General features: G+C 40.8%; 1 long non-coding RNA gene across 1 annotated transcript in view; it reads left to right on the top strand.

Moving 5' to 3' along the window:
* Positions 1-2,331: 2,331 nt before the first annotated feature.
* LOC116664277 overlaps positions 2,332-25,251 on the top strand; it is a 173,342-nt gene continuing 150,422 nt past the window's right edge. Inside the window, exon 1 of the long non-coding RNA XR_004320710.1 lies at positions 2,332-2,442. This is a non-coding gene — a long non-coding RNA (uncharacterized LOC116664277). The remainder of the gene's footprint in view (positions 2,443-25,251) is intronic.

Genomic DNA, 25,251 nt, shown 5'->3' with positions numbered 1-25,251 from the left:
TCTTTATCCTCCTCTTGTTCACCATAATGCATATTTTATGTGACTTTTACTATTATCTTAAATGTATTTAGCAACCTAGGCAGGTTATAAAAATAGTACTCATACAAATGGCCTTTGATGTACTGGAGGCAAGAGAGAAAAGGTTGGAATTTCAAGAATGGGATATTTTCATACGATAGTAATGTGTTTCAAGTTTTGGCTTTTTTATTTCATGGTGAGGTAATGATAAAAATCAATGCTCACACCGAGATTCTTGGGTTCTAGCAATGTAAGATCCTACATGGAAAGGAGGACTTCTGCTGTCAACTTAGTATTTAGAGGGTATGTGGGAACTAAGGAAGCCATCTGAATAGTGCTTGGGTCAGAAAGTTTGCTTGGTTTCTCTTGGCCTGTTTCCTCATTCCTTTAGGTTTTGGAGACCTGGCTAAGGTAAGTTCTTCTCTGGCCCACTAGTTTTGCTTTGCTTTTTCTCTAGGCCTTCGGGGCGTCCATTAACAGAGAACTTATTTCCCCATATTGAAAGCTTGGTCCAGCCTAGACCTTCTCAGGAATTCTTTTTGGATTTGAGAAAGGCTGTCTGGTCCATAGTATCCCCAAACTAAACCTTACAAGTAGTTCTAGGCACGACTTCCACAGTGCTCAAGCAACCAGATTTGTAGCACCAACCTTCCCCCTGCTTTTGAAACCTTCCTGACCCCCACTGTGGGAGGCGGGGAGCTTTGTTTACACGTGAAGCACCACTTTCAGTTATACTCATGATTATGTGACTTTCGGTATTTGCTATGTCCTCCCTCTTGGCCAACACAAATATGTTATCACATTCGACCTTCCTTAGCATAATGACTCTGGAAGCCCACAAGATTTTCTAATAAACAAATAATGAAGGAAATGAGAGCACCTGCAAAAGGAAGGAAAACCTCCAACTGCAGATTAGGAGATAAGACCTAACAAAGCCAGCCACGTTCCTGTTAAGTGATGGTCCCTTCCAAGAATGCACAATGTGATGACTGCTCATATGGAATGCCATGCAAGCCAGCTGATGAGGATTGTCTGATCAACTGCCACTGATTGGACCCCCCAACACGTCTACCCTAGAACTTCCCCAACCTCCACCGAGAAGACAGGAGGAGAAAGCTCCTAGTACCATCATTACACTTGAACTAAGCTTTTTGAGGACAACAATAGCTAATCCCAACCCTTTTCCCTTGCCGCCCATTCCCCTCCCACCCCACCCCAACTGTTTCCAGGTCTTTCTAAGAAGACGACTTAGGGTTGGAAGGAAAGAGGCTCCCCTCTCATTTTCACTAGAGAGAAATCTCTTAGCTTCTATTAGCCTATTTCATCTTCAGAAAATAATTGTTTGGCTAGAGGAACTCCAAAGTCCTTATATGTATTTTTTTTTTTTTTTTTTTTTTTTTTTTTTAGTTTTACTCTGTTTCCCTACTTTCAAAGATGCTTCAAGCTTCTCTGGGCTGCTCATTCTACCCTCCCTCATTGTCTTTTCTTTCAGTCCTTGTAGGAATAGCAGGTCTGAGTTCAGCCTACTAGAGTTTAAGTCCTTGCTTTGAGACTTGCTAGCTAGCAGATCTTAAGTTCCTTAAACTTTCTAAACCTACTGTTCCTCATAGGAGAGGGAACTAAAAGGAATAGTCACCCTTGTTATGCCTATTTCCCTGGTTTGTTGTGACGATTAGTTAAGGAACCCCCGTGCAGCACTCATTCTTTGCTTTTCTTCATTCTCCCCTCTTTTTCTCTCCTCCACCCTCCTTGCCTTCTTTCCTGCTCTGCCCCTCTTCTTTTTCTCCCCACTCCAACTTTTCCCCTCTTCTTATACTTTATCGCACAGCTTGGGTAGGGCAGAGCCTAAAAGTCACTCGGTGGGAATACTTCAGCCCCTACTCTCACTTCTTTTTCTTCTGAACAAGGTCCCTTTCGCCCAACACCCAGAGAGATGCTGAGGTTTGCAGCAAAGAGGTTTGAATTAGAAAGACAAGCAAAGAGAAGGAAGGACAAACTTCAGGTCTGCCTCTGGGAAGGCAAGAGGCTGTGGAAGGGGAGGATTTATGGGATGGGGAATAAAGCAGCAGGGCGGTCCGAAGCGTGGGGCGACCGGGGGGGGGGGCGCGCAGCAAGGTGAGTGGAAAAACATGCGGTAATCATCACCTGCGCAGGCGTGGTAACTACAGGCCTCTGCACATTCCTGCGTGGACGCGCTAAGCACGATCTGAGGGTGGAGTTTGCTGCCCTCTGACGTCAAAAGGTCACCGGGCGCAGGCACTCGCGCATGCCCACTTGGAGGGTCGGTGGTCCCATCTAGTTTTAACCGGTTCAGCTCCAACTAGTCGCAGCTGACTCCGAGTTCCTGGACAACTCCCGCAAACACTGGCTAGGCTACCCGCGGCTTGGAGGACATGCAAACTTAAACGACCTTAATTAGTGAAGGTAGGTGTCGTGGATTTGACTAGTGCTCACCCAGGGTTTCGCTTCTACCTCCCATCCTGACGCCGGAGGCCAGCCTAGAGGCCCTGTGTCCGTGATGCCAGGAGGTAACCGGCTAGGAGCCCAATGGCGTACCTGCAACAGGTGAGAAGAGTTTGCTTGCATTTCCTTTTACAGTGGATACAAGCGTGGTTAGGCTTTAAAAACGTCAGGGGTGAAGCAATGGTCTCCCCTCAGTTGAGGAAGTTTCTTAAAACATCCACAGCCTCACAGATTCGTAAGGTTCCTAGTGTGACAACCCTTACTACTAAGGGAAGGATGGCGAGGTGGAGAGGGGGAAATGAAAGAGGAAAAGGGGAGCGGAAGGAACAACCTAAAAGTTTGTTTAGGTAGGTGCCTGGCGTATTTAGGAATTGGTTTGGTAAGGAGCTTGTAGTTGAATTTTAGGAAAAGCTTCTTCTTAAACCCTGCCTCATACATGGTGGACCTCTGCTGCTTAAGTTGTGCAGGTAGAGCTACATCAACAGAAGAAATGGGGAGCACCTGACCGGGATGCCACAGACAGTGATGGGGGTTAGGTTTCATTTCACGTGCCCACCCCAAACAGTTTGCCTTGTTAGCCTGCGGTGCTGCCTTGAGAAAGCTTCAGAGGCAGTACTTAGAATCAGGGAAAAAAAGAGTGCTAGAATTTCTTATCAGTGTCTGCCATGGGCAAGGCAAGAGTGATGGGTATATACAGATATGTACTTGCCAGCTCCGGGTTAAGATACACAGTGATGACATCACCATGGCAAACAGGAAGCAAAATAACCCAAGACTGCTTCAATGCAGAGTGTGGCGTGTTGAAGGAGGAAAAGATGGGTGTTTTTTTTTTCTTGGGGTGGTGGTGAGGGTGAGGAATGGAATGAGGAAGAGAGTGGTGAAGACAGGGCTGCTAAAATGAATAGGGGAGGAAAAAGAAATTGTTTCGTGGTAGGGAAAAATAGAATATACGTGAACTTTAACTCTTTGTGAGATGAAATGATACGAATCAGAGTTTTAACAGCAGCCTTTCCTTGCACCTGTTAATCTTTAATCTCTACTGAGGTGGACTCCCGTAGTTCAACCGGACATATCTGCTGAGTGTAAATATTTTCTAGGTTTTCTATATGCTGTTTCTTAAGCTCTTGATATTTGCAAAGAAAAGCAGGGCAACTAGTTTAATTCAAGTGTACGGAAGAAGCTTTGCTTGTTTTCAATCTGCTTGGTGAAAAGTGCTTTTAGATAAATTTGACGGTAACAAAAGCTCTACAAAATCTCTCTTGTTTTGAAGATTGTTGCTCACAGAGATGAAAATTTAAATCTAAGGGATAAAGCGAAGTCTGGCCAAGCTACTCAACACAAATTCAAATTGGAACTGTCCCTGTGTGTTCTACGTGCTTAGGTCCTTCGTATAATTTAGGACGTGTCCCAAAGCATTTTGGTTAAAAAAATGTTTTATAATGACAGTCACTGTTTCAAATGTTGGGTTTGTTATTGTAGCATAGTTGACATAGGTTTTTTTTCTAGGTGTAACAGTTTTGCAGTTATAAGTTCAGAGCTTTCTGAAGTAGCACAGTGAGGACATGTGCAAGGAATTATGTACTAACAAGGCTGTTCTCTTTCTGTAATGACTCCTCCCACTTCCTACATCAGACTGAACACTCATTCCTGTTGATTTCACCTTCTAATATCTTTTGTGTGTGTGTGCTTAGTTCAGAGCTTCATATTGATCTCCTTCCTCTGTTCTTATTCAGTCCATCCTTGCTTCTTTAATCTATTTGCCAAACTCCTGTCATAATAATCTTGTTAACTCTTTTGCTTAAAACTGTTCAGTTTTCCAGTACCTATAGGATAAAGCCCATTGAAGGCATTCACGCTTTGCCTTACAGCTGTGTCTCTGACCTCTCCATCCCCTGCAACCCATGACTCTGGCACATCAGATCTTTTGGAGTTCTTTTAGCATTCCCTGGTGGATCGGTACTTCTGTGTTTCTCCCTGGACCATCTCTCTTCCCTTCCTCTTTTTATCTACCAGGTAAACTTAGACTTTGAGATCCTGCCTAACATTATCTCTAGTCAACAAAGCTTTCTTTCTGCTTTTCCCCTTGTTTTTGCCTCTGTCCTAGCCTGGGCAGGCTCTCCAGGCTGTGTGCTCTAGTACAGACAGGTTGTTAAAGAATGAACTACTTCCACCAGGACTTCCCGGTGATTTAGCAATTAGAGGGTTACTGCCTACACTACCAGAGGGCCTCCCAGACCCTGATCCAGCATTTGGCACTATTTATTGTCTTCAATAGTTACTATTTTCAGTTTCCCCTTTGATTACATTATTTCCCACCCTTTATAGCATTTTATTTCATTTACTCTTTGAGCTACTTCCCTCTAAATTGTAGCATCTCTGAAGGCAAGGATACAGTCTTTCCCAACGCAGAATCCCCGGCATCCAGGGTAGAAACTGAAAGTAGATGCCTAATAAATGATGAATGAAACTGAGATCTTGGAGTCGGGATGGGATATTGTAGACGGAACCTGTCCACACTGGTTTCTCTTATAGCAGTCGTTCTTGTTTGGGGTGATTTGGCCTGCTGGGGAGCATTTGACAATGTCTGGAGGCAGTTTTAGTTGTCAAGACTGTTGGGGTGGGTGTTGCTAATGACATCTGTCGGGTAGAGGCAGGGGGTGCTGCTCAACATCCCACAGTACACAGGGCAGCCTCCGCAAGGAATTATTTAGTCCAGGTTGTCCACAGTGCTGAGGTTGAGACTTTGCCTTACAGCCTTGGCAAACATTTCCTTTCCTCTGTATTTCCTGACAGTGGGGTCCCATCCTCTCCTTGGTTAATGCCGTTTTCTCCCTACTTTCCCTCATTCCATGGTTCTCATGGGTCTGTGCTCAGAAGAAAGGGTAATCTCTTTTTTTTAGTCTCCCTACCTTTCTTTTGCTGCCTGCGGTGGTCAGGCTACACCTTATCTCTTCCATGTCCCTCAAAGTTGAGATTCTTCCTTTTTTTACTTGCTTAAAGGTGAAGATTTTTAACCATGCGAGATCTTGTGGTTGACTTGTAGAACCTGACATACTCCAGGCAGTGTTGGTCTGAGAGAGAGAGCTGGTGAAAGACAGAACAGGAGAGTCTGGATATTTGACAGTGTCTAAAGGACATCAAAACACCCAGTGGAACATGGAAAAGAGGGGCTTGTTTGTGTGGGACAAGCCAATTGTTTCCTCCCACGTGAGTGGCTGGGTTTATCTTTCTGTAGCCACCATCCTTTTTTCCCCTGCAGACTAACTAGAACTCATTCTTTTTGTGATCTCTGTTTTGATTTCTTAAAAAATTTCTTCCAATGAACCCTTATTTTGCTGCATAATATCAAAATATTTTCTTCAAAGATGATTTCCTTTAAAAATAAACTGTTATCAGGAGAGAAGCTATGTTCACAGCTGGTAAAGGCATGATTAAATAATCACTGTATGGGGAATTGAAAAGCAATTTCATAATATAGCTGTAGAATCCAAAGAGAAAATCGAAGGAAACATTCCAGTTAGTTAAGAAAACTTTTAATCAAATAAAGTGTTTGAACTTTATTTGGTTTTTGTATTTTTTTTTGGCAACTTTCTGTATGTGCATGTTTTACTTGGTGAGAGTTTATAAAAAGGTTATCTTAATACAGTTAGGAGCTTCCTGAGAGTTTGGTTAACCTTCTAATTACATATAAAATCACTTTGCAAATAGTTACACTAAATATTTTGGACATAAATTTGACATGGGTCCTTATCTTTACTGCCAGTCTCTAGCTCTGTTTTTTGTTTTTCATTTTATTTAAAAAGTTATCAAAGAGGAAATAAGAATAGTTTAAGAGAAATTCCTGTATTCTTTATGCTCATAGAGTGACATAGACTCTTTTGCCCCTGAGTAGTGAAGTTATGGAGAAAGAGAACCTACTTTTGAATAGAAGAGGCTGGGGTTCTGGCATTGACCAGCATGTAATTCTCAGAAATCACCTCACCTTGCTGGGTGTTAGTTTAATTCATCTGTAGACTGGGCGGAATGTTACCACCTTTCAGGTTTCTGCTAAGAACTAGAATTTACCAGTGCAAAACCCTCATCACAGTGTATGGCAGGTCCTAGATGCTCAGGACTCAATAGATATGATTATGACCATAGTTGTGTTGGCAATTCAGAGGACACCAGCTTATTACATACAAGTTTTCTCTTGGTAACTGATAAAATGTCAGAGGTACCAAGGAGAAATTTGTAAAATGCTTATGAGAATTTCAAAGGCCTGTACAAAATGTACAGATTGTAATCTGAAATACAACTTTATGCCTACAATTATGGGGCTGATATATGTTGATTTTTAGATGAGAATCCTTTGGGTTTTTTTTTTTTTTTTTGCATCATTTGGTGTGAAAATCCTGTACTAATACCAGACAGTGTAACAATTTATATACCTGTAATTGTGAGACAATGTAAATTCCACTAGAAAATTGTATTTGAATGATTATAAGTGTTATTCTATTATCAGCCCAAGGTTTCTAAATAATAAATTTATTTGTGAATCTTAACATTATTTAAATACATTCCAAATAATCTAAATGTATCTTTTGAACATTTTGAACTTTGCAAGTGGACTTAATGACAGTTGAGGGAGTCTGTTTCTTAAAGTTATATTAAATCCTGAAAAAAATAAAATAACTTGAAAAAATTTTTTCAAATCTTGTGAAATGACCTAATTGTTCACATGTAGCTCAGAGTATTTTAATGTATATGTATACACTAACATAATCAAAATCATATATTCTAAAAACATCTCTTGAGCTATTATAACAGAATTGACATGCTTTGCAATTGTATTTGAGTAGCACACACAGTAAGCCACTTAATCAGTTTACATAAGTATTTGAAATGCCTTTCCAAAGCGTATTTACCTGTATTTTATTTCCCATCAACAAATTTTTATTTGAGTACTTATATGTCATTTTTGTATTTATCTTGATATATTTAACATTTTGTAAAGACTTCCATTAGTATTAATCCAATAGGTTAATTCCAGAAACTGGTATTTTAATTAAACTAGTTTTTCACCTTTTATAGGAGTGCTTTATCATATCTATTTGTAAGGCTTAGGTAAGAGGCACTGCAATGATAACCTTGCTTATCCACACACAACCTTATATGCACATAGGATTTTCAAAGATGAGTTCAATTATCCAGCAAAGGACATTCTCTCATTCTTAAAAATGGAAAGAAAATCAGTGACATGCAGATAAAGAGACTCAACCTAGTCTTAAAGCTGATTGCTTTGTATTTTTGTCTTATGAACTTTGAATTGAACTTCTACACAGGATCTGATGTGGATGAAATGTCATATCTGAGACTGATCCTTATCTCCTAAACGTTTCCTTTGTTTCTTTGATTCTTTGGGCTTTACCCTCTCATTTTATTGTGAGTGGCCCAGAGCTTTGATCTTGCAATAAGCTCTGGCTCGCAACACAAACCTTTGCTTTGGTATGACACACAGAAGGACATGGGTATACTCAGAAAATCTAAATAGACAAGAGGTTACTTCTTCTGTGGTTAGGGCTGAAGGTAAAAGGGGTAACTTCAGAATTTATTGTCTCCCATTACATTATGGGAAACTGAAAATTCACACGGGTATTTTAACATTAAGAAAGCACACCTGTGAGAAAAAGTTTGATGTACAGTGTATATCTGTTTCTCATTTCATTTACAATAGTTTCTTGGGTTTTAAGAATTAAAAATTTCTCCCTTGTATTTCTGCAGACATAGAAATTTAAAGCCATCTTTCACATTCCAAATTCCTTTCTGGTTAAAAAAATTACATTAAAACAGTTTTGAAGCTGTATAGTAAGTTCAAAAATGTTAAAAAAAGAAAAGTAAAATTGATATATTGCATGCAAAATGTATCTTACATAGCTTTTTTTTTTTACCTAAATAATAATCAGAAATGTTAAGTGTATAATGAAATTAGAAGTTAAGTATTTTGTTTGGCAATAATATTTCATATTTCCTGACCATCTAAAGTTTTTCTTACTTTCAGGAAAAAGGAGCATAAACTTTTCTGAATGTAGTTCCTTGTAGCCACAGTTTGCGAGAATGTTCTCAAATAATCATGTATCAGAGGAATATCGTTAGACTAGGAGACACCCTATAGATGTTAGATATATATGTAGAATGTACCTCTAAAGTTAGGGGTGGCCGAATTAGAGCACTTCAACACTCAGATAATGCTAAGGATTCTTGAACAGAACTTCAAAGGGTTTCCTCCTTCATGACGATCTACTAATAAGTTAATTATAAACATGGTGGTTTTTAAGGCAATTTTCCTATTTTTTTGTCTTTGTTTAAGCGGAAAATTTTAAGCAGTAAGCCAGACCCAGCCATATGACTATATTAATGGCAAGTTTATCATTTTGAAATGGACACTGACTCTTTTATGTCTCTGAAAATAAAAGTAGCTTAGAAATTGATCTCACATGCTTACTGAATGAGGAACTAGGGTGGAGGACTTTCATTTGCCAATATCAGACATATCCCTAATAGACATTTCTGCTAACAACTTTTATTAAATTTGAGAAATTTTAGCTGAAAGAGCCAATTGAGAAATACATTGGTAGACAACTTAACGGTAGGTTGCAGTGAGGAGACAGTTTTATCATGACTATGATGTCAGTCTTTCATTCCAAGTAAGAGACTTTGTTATGTTGCGCTTTATATATTTCTATGCATACTTAGATTTTTTAAACTGAGACTTGCCCACTAGCTACTAAACAAGCACTGAACTTTGTCCAGTGGGTTCATAACCTGAATTCAAGTTGTAGGTAATGTTTGTAATTCTAAAAATGCCGACATTTGTCATTGTGAATTATGTTTCCTTTAGGAAATTCCTTTACTAAAGAGAGGCAGTCACTTTTGACACTTATCAGATGCCTCTGTGCTGACCCTCTTGCTGAATGAGGCCAAGCTTTCTAGGTTATTAGTATTTAGAAAGAAATAACCATTCAGTGTAGCATTTCAGTAAATAATGACCTACAAGACTTACTAGGCATATTTCACAAGTTTTCTGACCCACAGCAATGATTAACTTAGAAAATATTATAGAGCTTTTCTTGTGTCAGCTAAGCAGGGGTTTGTAGTTCTTCATTCACATTTTTCACTTAATCTGATGGCTTTGAATTCCTTGCCTTGTAAGTTCTTATATAAAGATTAGAAACTGCTTTTGGCTATGTGGGATTACATGCTTTTAGATGAAATTCAAACCATTGTAAAAGGTTTTGTTCACAGCAATACTATTTATTCCTTGTTGAATTTGGATGACACAGAGAAGAACATTAGTTAACTGGAAACAGAAATTGTGTTACCCAATTTAAAAAAGCTGTAGCAATAATTTTGGGAAAGACTAGAAAAATTAAACACTGGTGAGTTTATTTAAGCCTTTTAAGGAAAAAAGGAAATACCTGAAGATAATTAACAATGCAGGACCAACTTTTCCTCTGGAATGTCTTTGACTTGCCTGCCTTTTATATAGGTTATATCATTATGAAGATTGAGGATTGAAAAAGAATTTTTGGTATTTAAGGAAGCGATGGGTTTTTGTGATTCTTAGTACTCATCTTTGGGTAAAACAGCTTAAAAAAATCATTTGGAGTGAAGAAGGAAAAACATTTGATCTCAGGAGCTGTTGGAATTGGTTTTCTTTTTGCCTATTTTTTCAAATATAATAGGTTAAAAACTTGGAGAAACTCCAAAAAGTAATTACTGTCTCCTAAGTAATAACTGTCCAATTTACAAACCAGAGAGAAGGCTCCTCTCTGAGATTTGAGATGAGACTCTTGATCTCTGGCTGCAGAATTCCAAAGAAATTCCATGTTTCTACATGGAGTGTGGGGATGGGGGTGGGGCTGGGAGTAGAAGAGGTGTCCACGCATGGAGAAAAATACTGAACAAATACTTCATTTGTTCATATTACACAATTAAATTTTGTGTTCCCTGTGGAACATCTTTAGATATTCTCTGCAAATTTGTAGAAGGATCCTTTGAACTTAAATGTAACAAACTCTTGGGGTCTTTGGATTATACATTTATATGTCCTTATACCTTTTTCAACTAACAGAAAAGGCAAAACACCTTCCTTTATTGTTCTCTGTGTCCTTCTCTGCCTTTCACATCTTATTTTCTTCCCAGATGCATTTCGCAGATTTTTGTTTTGGTTCGTGTAAATGAGCTTCATCTCAAAGTCACCATGTCCCTCCCACTTCTGAATCCACTCTTAATGGATAACCCTTACTTCCTTGTTTCCCAGTCTTCCCCCTTGAAACATTTGGTGCTCTGCTGTGTTTAACATTAGTGTTGGATGGTTCTCAGGATTCATTCAAAGATGGGAAATGAGTTTTTTTTTTTTTAATTGACTTGGCTGGAAGGTGCTTGTATAGAAAGGATGCTGGGAAAAGAAAATGAGCAGACATTCTAGGGAAGTGAGGTAACTGCACTGGGCAGAGGGTGGGTCCGGAAGGTCCCAGGCGGGTGGGCTTCAGCGTTAAGCAACATGAATCTCCCAGTTCCTGGCTCAGCGCCTTATGACTAGAAAGGGCATCGTCCATATGTAACCCTCTCCCTGCAGGGTCCGCTCATCCCCAGTATTATTGACTAATTGACCATTAATTCCTGGAAGATTTTTTTTTTTGAAACAATTTTTTTTTAAGACCAAAAAAACAGTGCTATCATCAAGCTGAGACCCAGACCTCTCTGACAAATCCTGTTGAAGATGAAACAGAATGCTCGACTGAAGAATGTAGATGCCATTTCATGTGTATCCCACTGATAATATTTCGGGGGGAAACCAACACAGGGCAAGCTAACATCACCAGAAAGAACACGGAATGGAAGGCTCGGAGAAGGCCAGCCTTGTGACTGTGCCGTCCACCACTGCGTCCCAAGGGTAGTGGGTGTTTGCTGAATGGTTGGATGAGTGAATTACCCTGCAGGCTGCAGTTGCCAAGTCTTTGGCCTATTTCTTTTTGATGTCTTGTATTAGGCCTGAAATTTGCTTTGAAATCACAGGAAGAAAGACTCTCTATAAACTCAATGGCCATTGTTTCTGCTAACATTATTATGTCACACCCAACCCCCAGTCCCTCTCAGACAACAATTGAACCTAAGCAATATCTGTCACATGACCCCTGAGGTCACGTTAGTTCACCTCCCTGCCTCCAGCCTGGCATTATGTAAACCACTGAAATAAAGGCAAGGAAGTCTAATATTTCTCTGGATGTACGCACTTAATAAAAACACAATCTGAGGTGAGAGGGTGGAGAGACGACATTGTTTGAGTTCCTCTAAAGAAGTAAGTGACTCTCTGACACAAACCCAGTCTCCTGCAAAGTCCTTTCTTTTTTTTTTTTTGGATGAAGTTAACAGAGAAGGATTCTGGTCTTCCCGATGTTTGTGGGAGGAAGGGCCTGTCCTCACTTGCACGAGGTAATTTCTGTCTCATGGCAAATGCTGAAGCTCAGACACAGCAAAGATTCTAGGTGAGTTTACTCTGATGTTTTGGTAATGGTAGCAGCATTACCAGAGACCATAAATTTCCAGCTTCATGAAAGTATTGTATGATTAGTGAAATCCGAGTGCTTGTATTTCAGAATTTACAGTCAGAAAAGGAAGTGCCCTGACATGTCCCCAAATACTGGTGAGGAGGATACGCTCTCAGGATAATGTGCCACTAGGTCTTGATGTTTTTCGTCTACCGTACAGAAAATACTTAGCGTCTATTATGGGTTGGGCCAGGTACAGTTGGATGTGATTCCTGCTTTCCTGGTGTCTCTGTGTTTAACATTGAAATAATTATGTAAAAACTCTCAAATTCTGAAATACTATATTCAGAAGCTGAATAAATAGTGAATGAATAATGATGAGGAGGAAAAGGAAAAAAAGGAAGAAAATTAAAGAATGTAAAACGTAAACCAAAATCCAAAATGAAATCCGGGGACTGTCTTAATCAGTAGCAGAAGGTCAAGCCCCCATCCAGGAATCCCCGTGCTACCTTTAGACACCCGGTCCCACACCAGTCATGGGCACTGCAGAGGGGGCGAGAGCAAGAGAGCCCAGGCTTGGGTCAGGCTGCAGCTGTTTGCTACTCGAGGAATTCCCTCCCAACGCAAGCACCTGCTGAGGTAACTGGGAATTGTGGCAGCCACACAGAAAGCACAGAAGGGGACCCCATTCATCTTGCAAGGGCAAGTTCAGGCCACATGTTCAGTACACCTGCCCATGATAAGATCCCTCCCCTGGTGATGCTGAGCCGAGCTACCTTGGGCTCGCAGTGCCAGTGCTGAGGGAGCATCTGCCTTCCTCCCTTTCCTGGGTCTGTGCCCAGTGGAAGGGAGATAAGAGGCCGCACGTGATGACAGAATGTCCTCTCCTGCCTGTGCCCCCGTTCTTCCTGATGCATCTGCGAGCACTGCTCCAGACACAGCAAGCCAGGAAAAAAGTATGTTGCGTAAATTAGTAAAAATATTTTCCAAGAAGTAAGCCCAGTGCCTCACAGGGCAGGTGGCAAACATGAAGAGCAGAGTGGCCAGAGTGATGTGTGGTGCTCAGGCAGGGCCAAGCAGGCAGTGGGCCCCGTGCCACGGGCAGCAGCGGCCTCGTTCCCATGGAGTGTTGCCGTGAGGCGGACGTCGGTCCAGTATTGCTCAATCTTCCTGATTTTTCAAGAAGAGCCAGAAATCTAAATCTTGTGTGTGGAATCTCATTAAACAAACAAACAAAAAAATCTCATTTCAAAAATGTCGCTATCACTATTTTTAAAACACTGTGAGGACCAAACAAACATATCTGTGGGCCAGATGCAGCCCAAGTCTGCTAGTTTATAGCTCTAGTGTAGATGAAAAGAGAGAGGACCCTATTGGGGGAAACAACTCAATGAGAAAGACAACTTTGGAAAAATTCACATTCATTAACTCTTTTGGTTAATGTCACCTAGAGAATATGCCAGAGGCTGGGAGTTCTAGACTGACTTGCTAGGTGCTTTCTAATGCTCTCATGACTGGGGACTCTCTGTGGCTTTCTGCTGCCTTCTCTGAGCAGATACCTGGAGTCCTTTCATTAGCTCCAGGATGCCAAAAATCTCAGGTTTGCTGCTAGTACTTTATTCATCCAAAATAATGAATGAGCTCCGATTACTTTTGTGTGGATCTTTCTATCTGGTGATCAGTGGAGGTACCCACTAGGCCATGCTCTGAGAATGATCACAATAAACAACAGTACCTGACCCAAATATATTTAATTATAAGTTGTGGGGAGGGTGGAGAACTGAGACCTGATGTATCACTCTGGGAATAAGAGAAAATGGACTTTTTACCCTAGTCAGTACAAAGCAAGTTTCCAGGGTGTGACCTGCAGAGAACATCTGTGACCTTCTTTATTTCAGAAGTTCCAAGAGGAGGCCCTGGATCTGGCTGCCACCACCAGTTGAGCTGGTCAGCAGGAAGCTTGGCCTGCCAGAAAAACAGGGAGGGAATGAGAGAGGCTCTTTTCCAAGTTATCCAGCTGCCTCAGAGCCTAGCACTGATTGGCCAAAGGGAACTGACTTTAATGAGTTTATTTTTACTAGTCTGTATTAGATGTGGTAGGCTACCTGATGCTGAAACAAATAAACCCCCAAACCCCAGTGGCTTAACACAATAAATGTTTATTTTTGCATAGGCAAAGTCCATTGGGTGCTCAGAAGGTGGCTTCCGTGGGACTATCCTCCAAGCATAGATTCTGGGATCCAGCTCCTGCCCTTCAGGGCCTCTGCTTTCCCCAGGGTTGCCTTGAAGTCCTCTGCTGGGATAAGCAAAGAGAGAGAATTGATGGGTCTGTTTTAGAGCCAGGCCTTAGAGTGGCCATCTTTGCTTCCATCATAATTTGTTGTCCAGAACTTAGTCACTTGGGAAGCTGTATGCCCTCCTGTTTTCCCTGGAGGAGGACACACTATGTGTGAACATAGAGTCATCCTGACACCCAGCCTATTGACCGTCTGAGCAGAGGAGAAGGAAGAATGCCAACAAGTTCCCCTCTCATTCCCTCTCTTTTTCTTCTCTTTCTTTCCCTCCCTTCCCTCTTATCTTTTTTACCCTCTCTCATGGGAATTACGACTGGCCAACCACAAGAGCGGTGAAACCCACGTGATATCAGGAGGGTAGCCTGGCTTTCCATGAGGCTGGACTTCAGAAATCAAGGAAGACACATGAAGGTCTTATTCAGATTGGAGCACAAGAGCTAATTTGTCTCTAATTATCCTATTGCTAATTGGTAGAGTTGTTTTCAAAGAACTCTTCTTCCTTCTCCTCCTTAGTAAGTCTAAACTCATAAGACCACAGACTGATAGAAGGTGTGTGTAGACCATTCCAATTAAATATGTATACACATAGGTTCCTTTAATCTCTTCCATTTCCAGAACTAAGACAAATTGTTTAATTCATTGATTCTTTGCACTTTCAAAGTGGCTTCAATCAGAGGGTCTAATGATGGTTCACAAATATTTAAGTCTTTAACATTCATCCAAATGAGTTTTTGAGGTAGCTGAGCCAAACATTGAACCTCTTTTGTTTATCAGGAAGAAACTGAGTCACAGAACAGCTAGAGATTTGTCCATGATCACTCTCACAAGTAATCATTATTGCCAGAAGTTCCTAAGACTCGTAATTATCTGATTCCCCAAGTCATCAGAATTTTCATTGAAATTCTTTACATAACTTCTATAAAAATTAAAGTATATTTATATTTCATGTATCTTAAATACTCATTTTTGAATCACTGCCACTAAAATTACAGGTTCTTTGTCCTAATTCAGAAATGATTGGAATGTGTATTTTATAAGTTCACCCAATCAAAGACAAGATTTTTGAAAGCTGCAAGGTCATGTTAGATGTCCAAGCAAGTGGTTCCTCTTGATTTGTGAGCTTGGCTTCATAATGAGCCATGTTTCTATGAAACAAGCCTAAATAACGCATCTGACTGTCCAGTGCAATTTACAGAATATCAGTAAGACATGGTGTTCTTACTGCAAACAGCTTATGTGGGGAGGCAGTGATATTCTTAACCAAGTTAAGTGAAAAATGACGATTTGATGCACTGTATATAGAATTGTTGTTAAATAAAAAAGACAGGCTTTCGAGTGGCTTAAAGTGACATTTTGGGGGAGGGTTTATTGACCAGATGCAGTGAATCTGAGATCAGTTAATTTTGCTTTGAAGTTTGTTCTTGATCCAGATCTTCAATAAGAAGGTAGTTTCCAAATCACTGGTCTGTGAACACTGCTTGTAATTAATTACCCTTTTATAATCTTAGGAATTCTGTTCTTTGCTATATTTTGAATAACTCAGACTCCATGGGGAGTTGTATTTTGGCTGGTATATTTGGAACTGCTAATAAACACCTACTTCCTGTTTTTCTTACTACTGTGTATAGCAAATTGTAAAATTACTTCAGTTGCCATCTCTGTTTCTTGTGTGTTTAACCAGCCCTGATTTATGTAATCTGCGTTAAAGAGTCTGTGCCAACACATTTCTCATAGCTTCGAAATGTAAGATACTGTATCTTACTATTGCAGTATAAACTTGAAGGATGATAGGAGAAAGTATTCCATTTCATCAGCACAGAAAAATTGGAATTTTAGTATCTTGAGCCCCACATAACTCTTGGAAAGAAGTTAGTTTATTTGTACTTTTTCTTTTTTTACATATATTTTTGAAGTTAGTAGTGTTATTCTTTTAGGAAGACGTGATGGGGTAGAAAACATTTTTCTGTTTTCTTTTGAGGTGTAATTTTTCTTGCTAGGCTAAACAGTGTATTCAATCAATAGGAAGTGTTATTACTATTATTAAGTTATTTCAGGTTTTTAATTTGCAAACTGTTCTGGTTGCTTTTGTTGTTCATGTTTGCCTGGCTAGCACTGAGACTTCAGGTTCTGTTGTGTAGGCTGCAGGTTCGTGTTGAAGTCTAGGAAGTTGCTGATTTCGGATGGATTGTCTTCTCATGGAAAACTAGGTGCCTGGGGAGAACTGGCCTTGGGTCTAGCACTGGCCCCAAAAAGAGGTGACTCTTTTTGCTTTGCAAGTCCAGATTGTTATTGAGTGAATGATCAACAGATACTCATTCTCCTTTGCTGATAGAAAAGTATAGAGAGTTAATGAGTTACTGGTGCCCTGGAATCTCTACCCTTTTCCTACTCTCCCACCAGTGCTCCACCCCATGTTCCTGGTGACCCAAGTGGAAATGGAAATGTTGACAATAATATGAGAGATCACTCAGGAACAGTTTGCCAATTTGGCACTGCACAGGCCATGGGGCAGTACTACCCTTAGACCTGGGCAACTGGACCCTTTTTCCAGAACCCCTGCTTGAGAGGATGCTGCTCAGACCCTTCTCTGCTTTGCTCCCAACCAGTGGGGCAAGATGTTTTGGCAGGTTAAGAGTATCCACCCAGAGCTTATGCCCTGCTCCTCCACAATCTGTGTACCCATGACTAGAGAGTTCTGGCCCAAATGACCCTAGTACCTCTCACTGGACCTCTGAAGGCCTTGTTCCTCACCATTTTCCTGAGGGGTGGCTCGTGTACATGTGTGTGCTGGGAGGACAGAATGTGGATATGAGGGATGGGGTGTCCATGCATACCATGCCCAGGCCCTCACAGTGTAGGGTGGAGCTGGTGATCGGAACAGAGGGAGCAGGCCAGTAAATGAGGCGTCCATTTATTTTCTCTTCCTGGCCAGGAGACGTTAGGGGCAGGCCTGCTGTGCAGGGCCAATGGAGAGGTAGAGCTTCAAAGTCTACATGGTGATCCCCAAGCTTCTCTCCTTCCTTCTTCCACCTTCTTTTAAGCTCTTACCAGCATTTTCACATTACCCCTCACTTCTTTGCATTTGACTTCTAAACCATCCTTCTAACCTCTCTTCACCAAACCTCAGGCTCCCACCTTCAGTTGCTTTCTTGTTTTCTCTCCCTAGAGGTCCCATCAGCACCTTGAATGCAACAACTTTAAAACCAGAATCAAAATGAGAATCTCCCACAACCAGCTCCAATTTTTGAGATCTTTGCTTTGTCTAATTGAGCCACCTTCCATGATTATTCAGGTAGCTGTGTTCAGAACCGCTCTCTACTGCCCTCATTTAATTGATTCAAAATTAACTAATTAACTCTAATGTGAGGTAGAATACCACCATGCAAAGCCTCTGGCTTGTTTCCCTTCTCCTCGCTGCAGCCTCCTGGAGGTTTCATGGCCACTCACTGAGGACCTTCCCAGCTCCTCACCTCCTCTTGCCCTCTGTTTGAACCACCCTATATCACCTGGCGAGACTCATCTTCCCACAGGACAGAAACAGTCACATCACTCCTCTGCTCAAGAGCCTTAAAAAGTCTCATTTGTTGATGAAATTTAGTGAAAAGTCCTTAGCCAGTCCCAACAAGAGTTGGGAATGATATGATAAACACTGTGTACTTACTGTTGACATTATCAAATCCCAATGTTATGCTGTATTTGTTTCAGACTTTTTTAAAATTTAAGCAACACAACTTCACAGATACTGTAAAGGCTCCCATGTACACCAATAACATTCTCCTCCCTCCCTCTTTCTCTCCCAGAGACAACTGTTATTGTGAATTCAGTGTTTATTACTACCATACATATGTTTACACTACATACTTACGTATCCAAAAATACATTTTATTAGTTTGCAGGTTTATAAACTTAATATTAAAGTTAAAATTTAGCAATTATTTTGCCCTACATACTGTTTTGCAACCTTATCTATATTTATTTCATAAATGGCTAAAGTTTTTTACTGTATAAATATTCCGCAATTTATTTATCCGTTTCCCTTTGATGGGCATTTCTTTATATTGTCTCCAATTCTTTGCTCTTACAAACAGTAAGTATGTACCTTGTTGTATGTGCCTCCTCACACCTAAGTGTGAGAGTTTCTCTAGGATTTTAACTAAAAATGGAATTTCAGGGTGACCAGCATGGCCATGTTCTCTTGCTAAATTAGTGCCCTGTAAGTTACACCCATTTACACTCCACTGGCAGGATGGCGAGTGGGAGGGGAGTCCCTGCTTCTCCACACTCACTCATACTTGTGATCATCAGACTTTTTAAATTTTGTGGATACAGTTGATGTAAAATTGAATCTTGTTGCTTCAATTTGCATTTCTTTGATTTTCAGTAGAGAAGGCTTTGTTAGATAAGACACTTGAAGTGCAATCATGCAAAACCCATAAAAGCTCTGCACCTTTGACAGTCCCCAAATAAAGACTTCAGTGTAACAAAAGATTCCATGGAACTAAAAGATAAGACACACACAGGAAGAACATGAATGCAACACACGTTACTCATATGATATCAGTATCTGAAATATGTGAAAGAACTCCTGTAAAGCTTAAAATAAGACAACCCAATAGAAAATGCACAAATGTTATACAGGCCCTACTCAGCAGAAGAAACCTTACACATTCCTGGGGCTCAGTAAATATTTGCTGGTTATTAAACAAATAGAATTAGTGGCTGAAGCAGATCTCTACAGATGTCACTGTCTTCATTGGCTTCCTGTGACTCAGACCCTGAGATGGAGGTTGGTGTGTGGGAAGTGGTCTCATGAGGGTATCAGGAAAACAGGATTGGACGGAGAGAAATACTGATTTTGGAACTCTGGAGCAGGAAGGCCCTTCACAGGGATTCTGAACTGACGCAAGGGGCTGGGCCTTTGTGTCCTTGCCTCCATCGGGAGGGCAAGTCACCTTTGGTGGGGCAGATCCCTTTGGCAGAGGGGGCTGTCCAAGGAGAGCTCAGCTGTGAGCCATCGGTAGCCTATGCTCTTGGCAGCTGGGGGAATGAGGCGGCAGCTGGGTGGGGCACACCACAGCCTCCACTTCACCTGCTATTAGGACCCAGGGAATTAGTCCAACTATCTATCATATTTAGGAATCCTGGCATTGGAGTCAGAGTACCCTGGGGTTGAATCCCAGATCTACTAGTTACCCAGCTAGGTAGCCTTGGGCAAGTTAACTCGTATCAGTCCCAGTCACAATTTTCTTTGAGCAAGTATTCGTTGGGTACCTGAGAGTCCCTACCTTGAGACTGCTGTGAGGGTTAAGTGAAGGAATACTCACAGAGAGTGTAAAACAGTTCCTAGGACACGTTTAACGCTTGACAAACAGTGACTGTTATTTTTCATTATTAATACTTGTGGGGGGAAAGTGCATTTCTTTTGCTCTGTCAGCGTGGTACAGCAAGAAACTCTCTTGGAATGTGCTTCCGTGGCTTTCTTAGATAAATGGAATACTTTTGAGGTTAGTGGGATTTACAGCAGGCTTATTCTCAGGTCTAAGCCAGTAATGCCTTAGCTGTTTAATTAAACATTTCCTGGTTTCATATTTAAAACTCCACTGACTTCCTACTCCTCTAGGCCAATTGATGTTTTTCTTTTCCTATTTTCATGTGACTTAATTCCTAGAACAAATGGGAAATCTCAAGGAAGAGAAACTAATCAAATGCCCCATCTCTATCTTGACTCTGTCAGGTCACTGTGGTAAGTAGCTTTGGACATTGGAAAATTCTTTTTTTGTTAGAATTGGGTAGAATCAAATAAATTTTAGAGCCAGAAGGTATCGTAGACCTTAAAGATTATCCAGGGTAATGGTTTTCTTTTTTTTAAGTAGTAGGAATCTACCTTCTCCTGTCCCTGCCACCCTTTTAATAAATGAAATCTTATGCAGCAGCCCATTGGAACGAGAAAACACAGACAGGTGCTGTTGTTGAAGTGGGGATGAGGAGACTGGCGTTCACCCTCTCTGTCTGCTCTTTGCAGGCCACCTTTTAATATAGCTCTCCCTGATGTATCTCTTTGTCATAGTTAGAAAAAGTGGCATGTAACAAATTCATTGTACAGATGAAGGAATGCCTGGTTTTCCTTCTACCTCACTGGCTACTTCTCCTCAATCTCCTTTGCTGGATTCTCTTTATTTTTCTATCACCAGGACTCCTTAGGACTCTGTTCTTGGACCTTGCCTCTTTCTACAGTCACATCTTAGATGATTCTTTTCAATTCTCATGGCTTTCAATTCCATCTATATGCTACTGATTCCCAAATTTATATCTCCAGCCCAGACCTCTCTCCTGAACTCCAGACATTTCCAACTGCCTAACTGACACCTTTCTTGGATGTCTAACAGACAGCTCAAAACTAACACGCCCCAAATGGGACTCCTGACCTTCTCCTGCAAAGCCCTCTCAATCTTATTTAATGGCAACTCTGTCCTTCCAGTTGCTCCATCCCCAAAATCTTAAGAGTGATCCTTGACTTCTCTCTTTCTCTCATGGTCCACATGTAGTCCAGGAAATCCTGTAACCTCCACCTTCAGAATATATTTGAATCAGATCACTTCTCCTTCATTGCTATTAAGCTGGCTTGCGCCATTAACATTTCTCATCTGGATTTTGAAATAGTATGGCCTCTTTCTTAATTGGGGTGATAATATAATTTATCATCCAGACTGGGACACTATAAAGACTTAAACGGGAGGGGCATTAATTATTGTATTGAGACATACTGCCCAGGATTGTTCTGGGCAAACAGGAGGTGTGGTCACCCTCCTCTTAACTCATCTTCCTGTCTTTACTCTTGCTACCTTGCAGTCCAATCCCAATATCTGCCAGAGTGCCCCTGTTCAAATCAAGGTTTAGATCAGATCATACTATTCTAAGCCCGTCCCTGGGCTTCATTTCACTCAAAGTAAAAGCCAAAGTCTTTACAAGGTTCTTAGCCATCTGAACCCCTGTTGCCCTCCACCCACATTTCCTATTGCTCTCCTCCTCTGTCTCTCTCTTCGGCAGCCTCTTCTCTGTTTTTCAGTCATGCAGGGATGCTCCCACCTCAGGACCTTTGCATTGGCTCTTTATTTGTCTGAAATGCCCATCCCCTAGCATTTACATGATGGTATCCCTTATCTCCTTCACTTGTCACTTGGTCATTTAGACCTACACTTACCATGTTATTTTAAATTATAACCACCCTCTTCTACTCCCTATTTCCCTTTGTTTTTTCCCTTAATTTTTTTCAAAGTACTCCTCTAATATTTCATGTAATTTACTTATATTTATTTTCCATCTCCAGCCAATAGACTGTCAGCCCCATGTGGACAGGAACTTTTTTTTGTTTGGTTTCTGTTACCTCCTGAGCCTAGAACAGGGCTCAGTACACATGGTTGGGACTCAAAAGATACTTATGGATAACTGAGTGAAGAAGCTGGAAACTTTCAAAAGAATAAAGAGCTTCCTTCAGTTACTAGATGACTTTGTGGGAAGTCTGAATCTGGAGCCAGAGTCTCTGACTTCCCATCTAAGGGCTTTGGGTGGGACTGCAGGACAATAGCATGTGATGGATAATATAACAGACCAAACCACTAATTGTTCAGCAGAGCTCTGCTCTAACTGGGCATTTTATCTTATTCAGATCTGGATGTCGTTTCTGAAATCTGGATACTAAAAATGACATTGGAAATGGATTAGAGAAATGCATGAAGAACTAATTCTTGGTAGAAGTAATTCTTAGTTTTGAGAGCAGTGATGTGAAAACAAATGAAATCCTATTCAGAGGATGATCTGAGAAGGATTTCTGCTTCAATCCTATTGAATGAGAGATTAAAGTAGACTTTTTGTGGTGACTGCTTCTGAAAACAGAATAGTTCTATGAAACTGGCTATGTTTGAGGAGGAGAATGGTAGGCTGGAGGCTAGGTTCTGCAAATGCTTGGAAATCTGGAAATCTTGGGCTCGGTGTAGTTGTACTTTCATCCTCTGTTTCTTTGAAAATACAGATTTTGCCTTCCTGCAAATAGTAGGGTGATGAGTGAATCAAATTTTCAGTATTGGTATGTGAATTGCTGCCGGTAATGTGTGACTTCTTCCATTTCTTATGCCTGAAGTGTCCTCCCCACACTGTTTCCTAAGTTTCTTCCAAACAGGAACCCGAAGTTTAATTCATTTCAATAGTTTGAAATACTCACATGTTGCTTTGTAAATGTCATTTTCAAAATGTTACTGAACTGTTTTCATGAGAGTCTGTCTGTATCTCCAGTTAAATTTAAAATCTGGGGGTAGAGGATGAGTGTCTGTGTACCCCACCACCTTTTTTTTTTTTAAACTTTCTCTTAAAGTAAGGCTATTTATCTCATAAGGACTGATGAAGGGAATGAGAAGATCTTAATTTCACTTTCAGTTTTAACTTTTACTCCCTATACAATCTCTGTGAAATTCAGTTTTCTCCTCTGTAAAGTGAGAATAATAATAGTAGTAGTAGTAGTAATAATAATAATAATAATAATAATAATAATAACTTCAATGAGTGAGGCAGAGGATCAAATAAATAAAAATGTATTAGTATCTATTGGGTTGCCTGTTTTGAACCCTCACTTTTGGGTAGCTGACCCCTACCACTACCCAGCCCTCTCCATGGTGACAGTGGCTGGGCTCTTATAAGCCAGACTTGAGTAACATGACCCAGCCTCCCTACCCCAGGTGACTGACAAAGGATGCATGGGCACCTGACCAAGGAGGTCTTTTAAACACTTGGAATTAACACTGCAAAATTCCAGTTTCACCTGGCTGTCCTTTTAAACAAAGAAGAGGAAAACTCACAAGGTTTTGTTCGGTGACATTTTTTTCAACCATGTAGTTGAATCATAGAGAAAGCAGTGCTGCAGTTAATAAGAATAAAATAAAGACAAAAGAAAGAGAAGATTTTGGGAGGTTCCTGGACTAGGACATTCTACTTCCTCATTCTTGGGGGCTCAGCTGCATTCCTGCCCTGAGATCAGTGAGATACTCTGGTAGCCACGTAATCAATTATTATTATCGTTTGCTTTATTTCTTGAGTTGGTTTCTGTTACAACCAGAAGCATGCTGGTTAATGCATTATGTGTGAAGTTGATTTGTAAATCAGATATAAAGGATAATTACCCAGTAATTTATTTTTCGCTGTGTTTCATATTCTCCTTTTATGCTTGAGTCCTAGTGGCAGCAAAAATGTGTTGAGAGTTTGAAGTGAATCAACACCTGAACCTCCACTTCCATCCCCAGCACTCACTGAGGCGTCCTTTGTACCAGTAGTGACCACATATCAAGTGCACTCTGTGCAGTTGATACAGCTCTTCTGTGGGCAAGAAAGGAATCGGGACTTCTGTGGTAACAAGCTTAGACCGAGTCAGGGAAGTAGGCACGCCCGGACCCTAAGAATGACTATTTCAACAAAAAGTTTCTTAGAGGAATAATTCTTTTATTTTGAGGGAAGGGTGCTGGTGCTGGTGGGCTAGCAACCAGTGACTTTGGGTGATGCTGTTTCATGGCATTGCTTTCGGAATCACTTGAGGCCAGAACTTGGAGGGAGACAGGGCTGTGCCTCAGTAAACACTCGCATGAGGTCCGTTTTGGTTTTGCTCACACCACTTCATAATGTGACTTCTAAGAGCCAAGATAAAATGAGACAGATGTGCTGCATGGTTGGATGCAAAGATCTGTAAGTTGAACTCTTTTCCTTTAATTTCATATCAAACTTTTAAAAACCTTGAGAGAGATTCTAACAAAGAACCCATTCAAGTTCTCTACCCTCATAGGGAATTTGAAAACATGAGTTATGCCAGCATCTTGGCTGTTTGTTAGCTACAGAGGATGCAGTTAAGAGCACCAGTGAACATTTCTCCATACCTCCCATGGGTGAAGTCAGTAAATGAAGTTAATTGCAGACGTCCATGTCAGAAATAATTTTGGTTTGAGAACAATGGTGAGCAACCTTGCCCTCCACCAGGAAGGAGCAGCTCTGTGTGGCAAATGTCCCAGCTGGCATTGCACGTTGAGGAAAGCCCCACTTAAATATCATCTATTCTTTTAGGTTAAAACTCAAGTGCCTTGCCTACAGCTGAGCTCGATCTGTCTCCCATCACTGGAAGATGCAAGGAGGGTCTTGAACACTCCATGAGCACGGTGGTTGTTTTTAGAATGTGGCAGAAATGGATACAGCGGAAAACAGATGTCAGAGTGACATGCTTAAGCCATCTTCTGCTGAGAGGTGGCCAGCTAGCGAAGGAACAAGATGGTCAAGCAGAATACTCACCAGAGTTAAATTGAATGACCCAGATGAGACCCACCAGGGTTCCCTCAGCTGCAGTTTAAATGTGAGAGAGATCCACCATCTCTAATGGAGTTTGCAGTGGAAACTTGCTTCCTCCCAAATTTACTTTCACCCCTCTCCTACGCTCGTTGATTTTAATAGTTTTCAAATATCCTGAAAAATAGATGACCAAATGATTTTGTTCTCCTCAAAGTTCTCTGCTAGGGCCTGTTCTCTTTTAACTTTTTGAGTATTAATTATCATTCTATAAGAGTTCAGTAAAGTGTGAATTTGGAAATACCCAATAAAAATATTTATGGCAATGCAAATTACACACAATTATATTGCAGTTCAACGATTTAAGAATGTTCTAAAGCTGAAAAAAAAAGTATTCTTTGGTTGATCTAAATATAAAACAAATAGCAGAAAGGGACACGGTGTTAGCGATTCACATATAGTATCAAATTCCAAGATAACTGGTAATACTGTTGTATTGATTTCTTTGCAAGTAATGAGTATTACATAGTTCAGAGAGCAAACACTCTGGAATTAGATTTGTGTGTGGATCCTGGCTCTGCCACAGCAAGTGCATCATTTTGGGCAATTTGGAAGCCTTAAAACCTCAGATT

This window comes from Camelus ferus, chromosome 6 (assembly GCF_009834535.1).
Source record: "Camelus ferus isolate YT-003-E chromosome 6, BCGSAC_Cfer_1.0, whole genome shotgun sequence".
Taxonomy (NCBI): domain Eukaryota; kingdom Metazoa; phylum Chordata; class Mammalia; order Artiodactyla; family Camelidae; genus Camelus; species Camelus ferus.
Note: the sequence above shows the minus strand (reverse complement) of the source record. Positions and strands in the feature narration are given on the sequence as shown.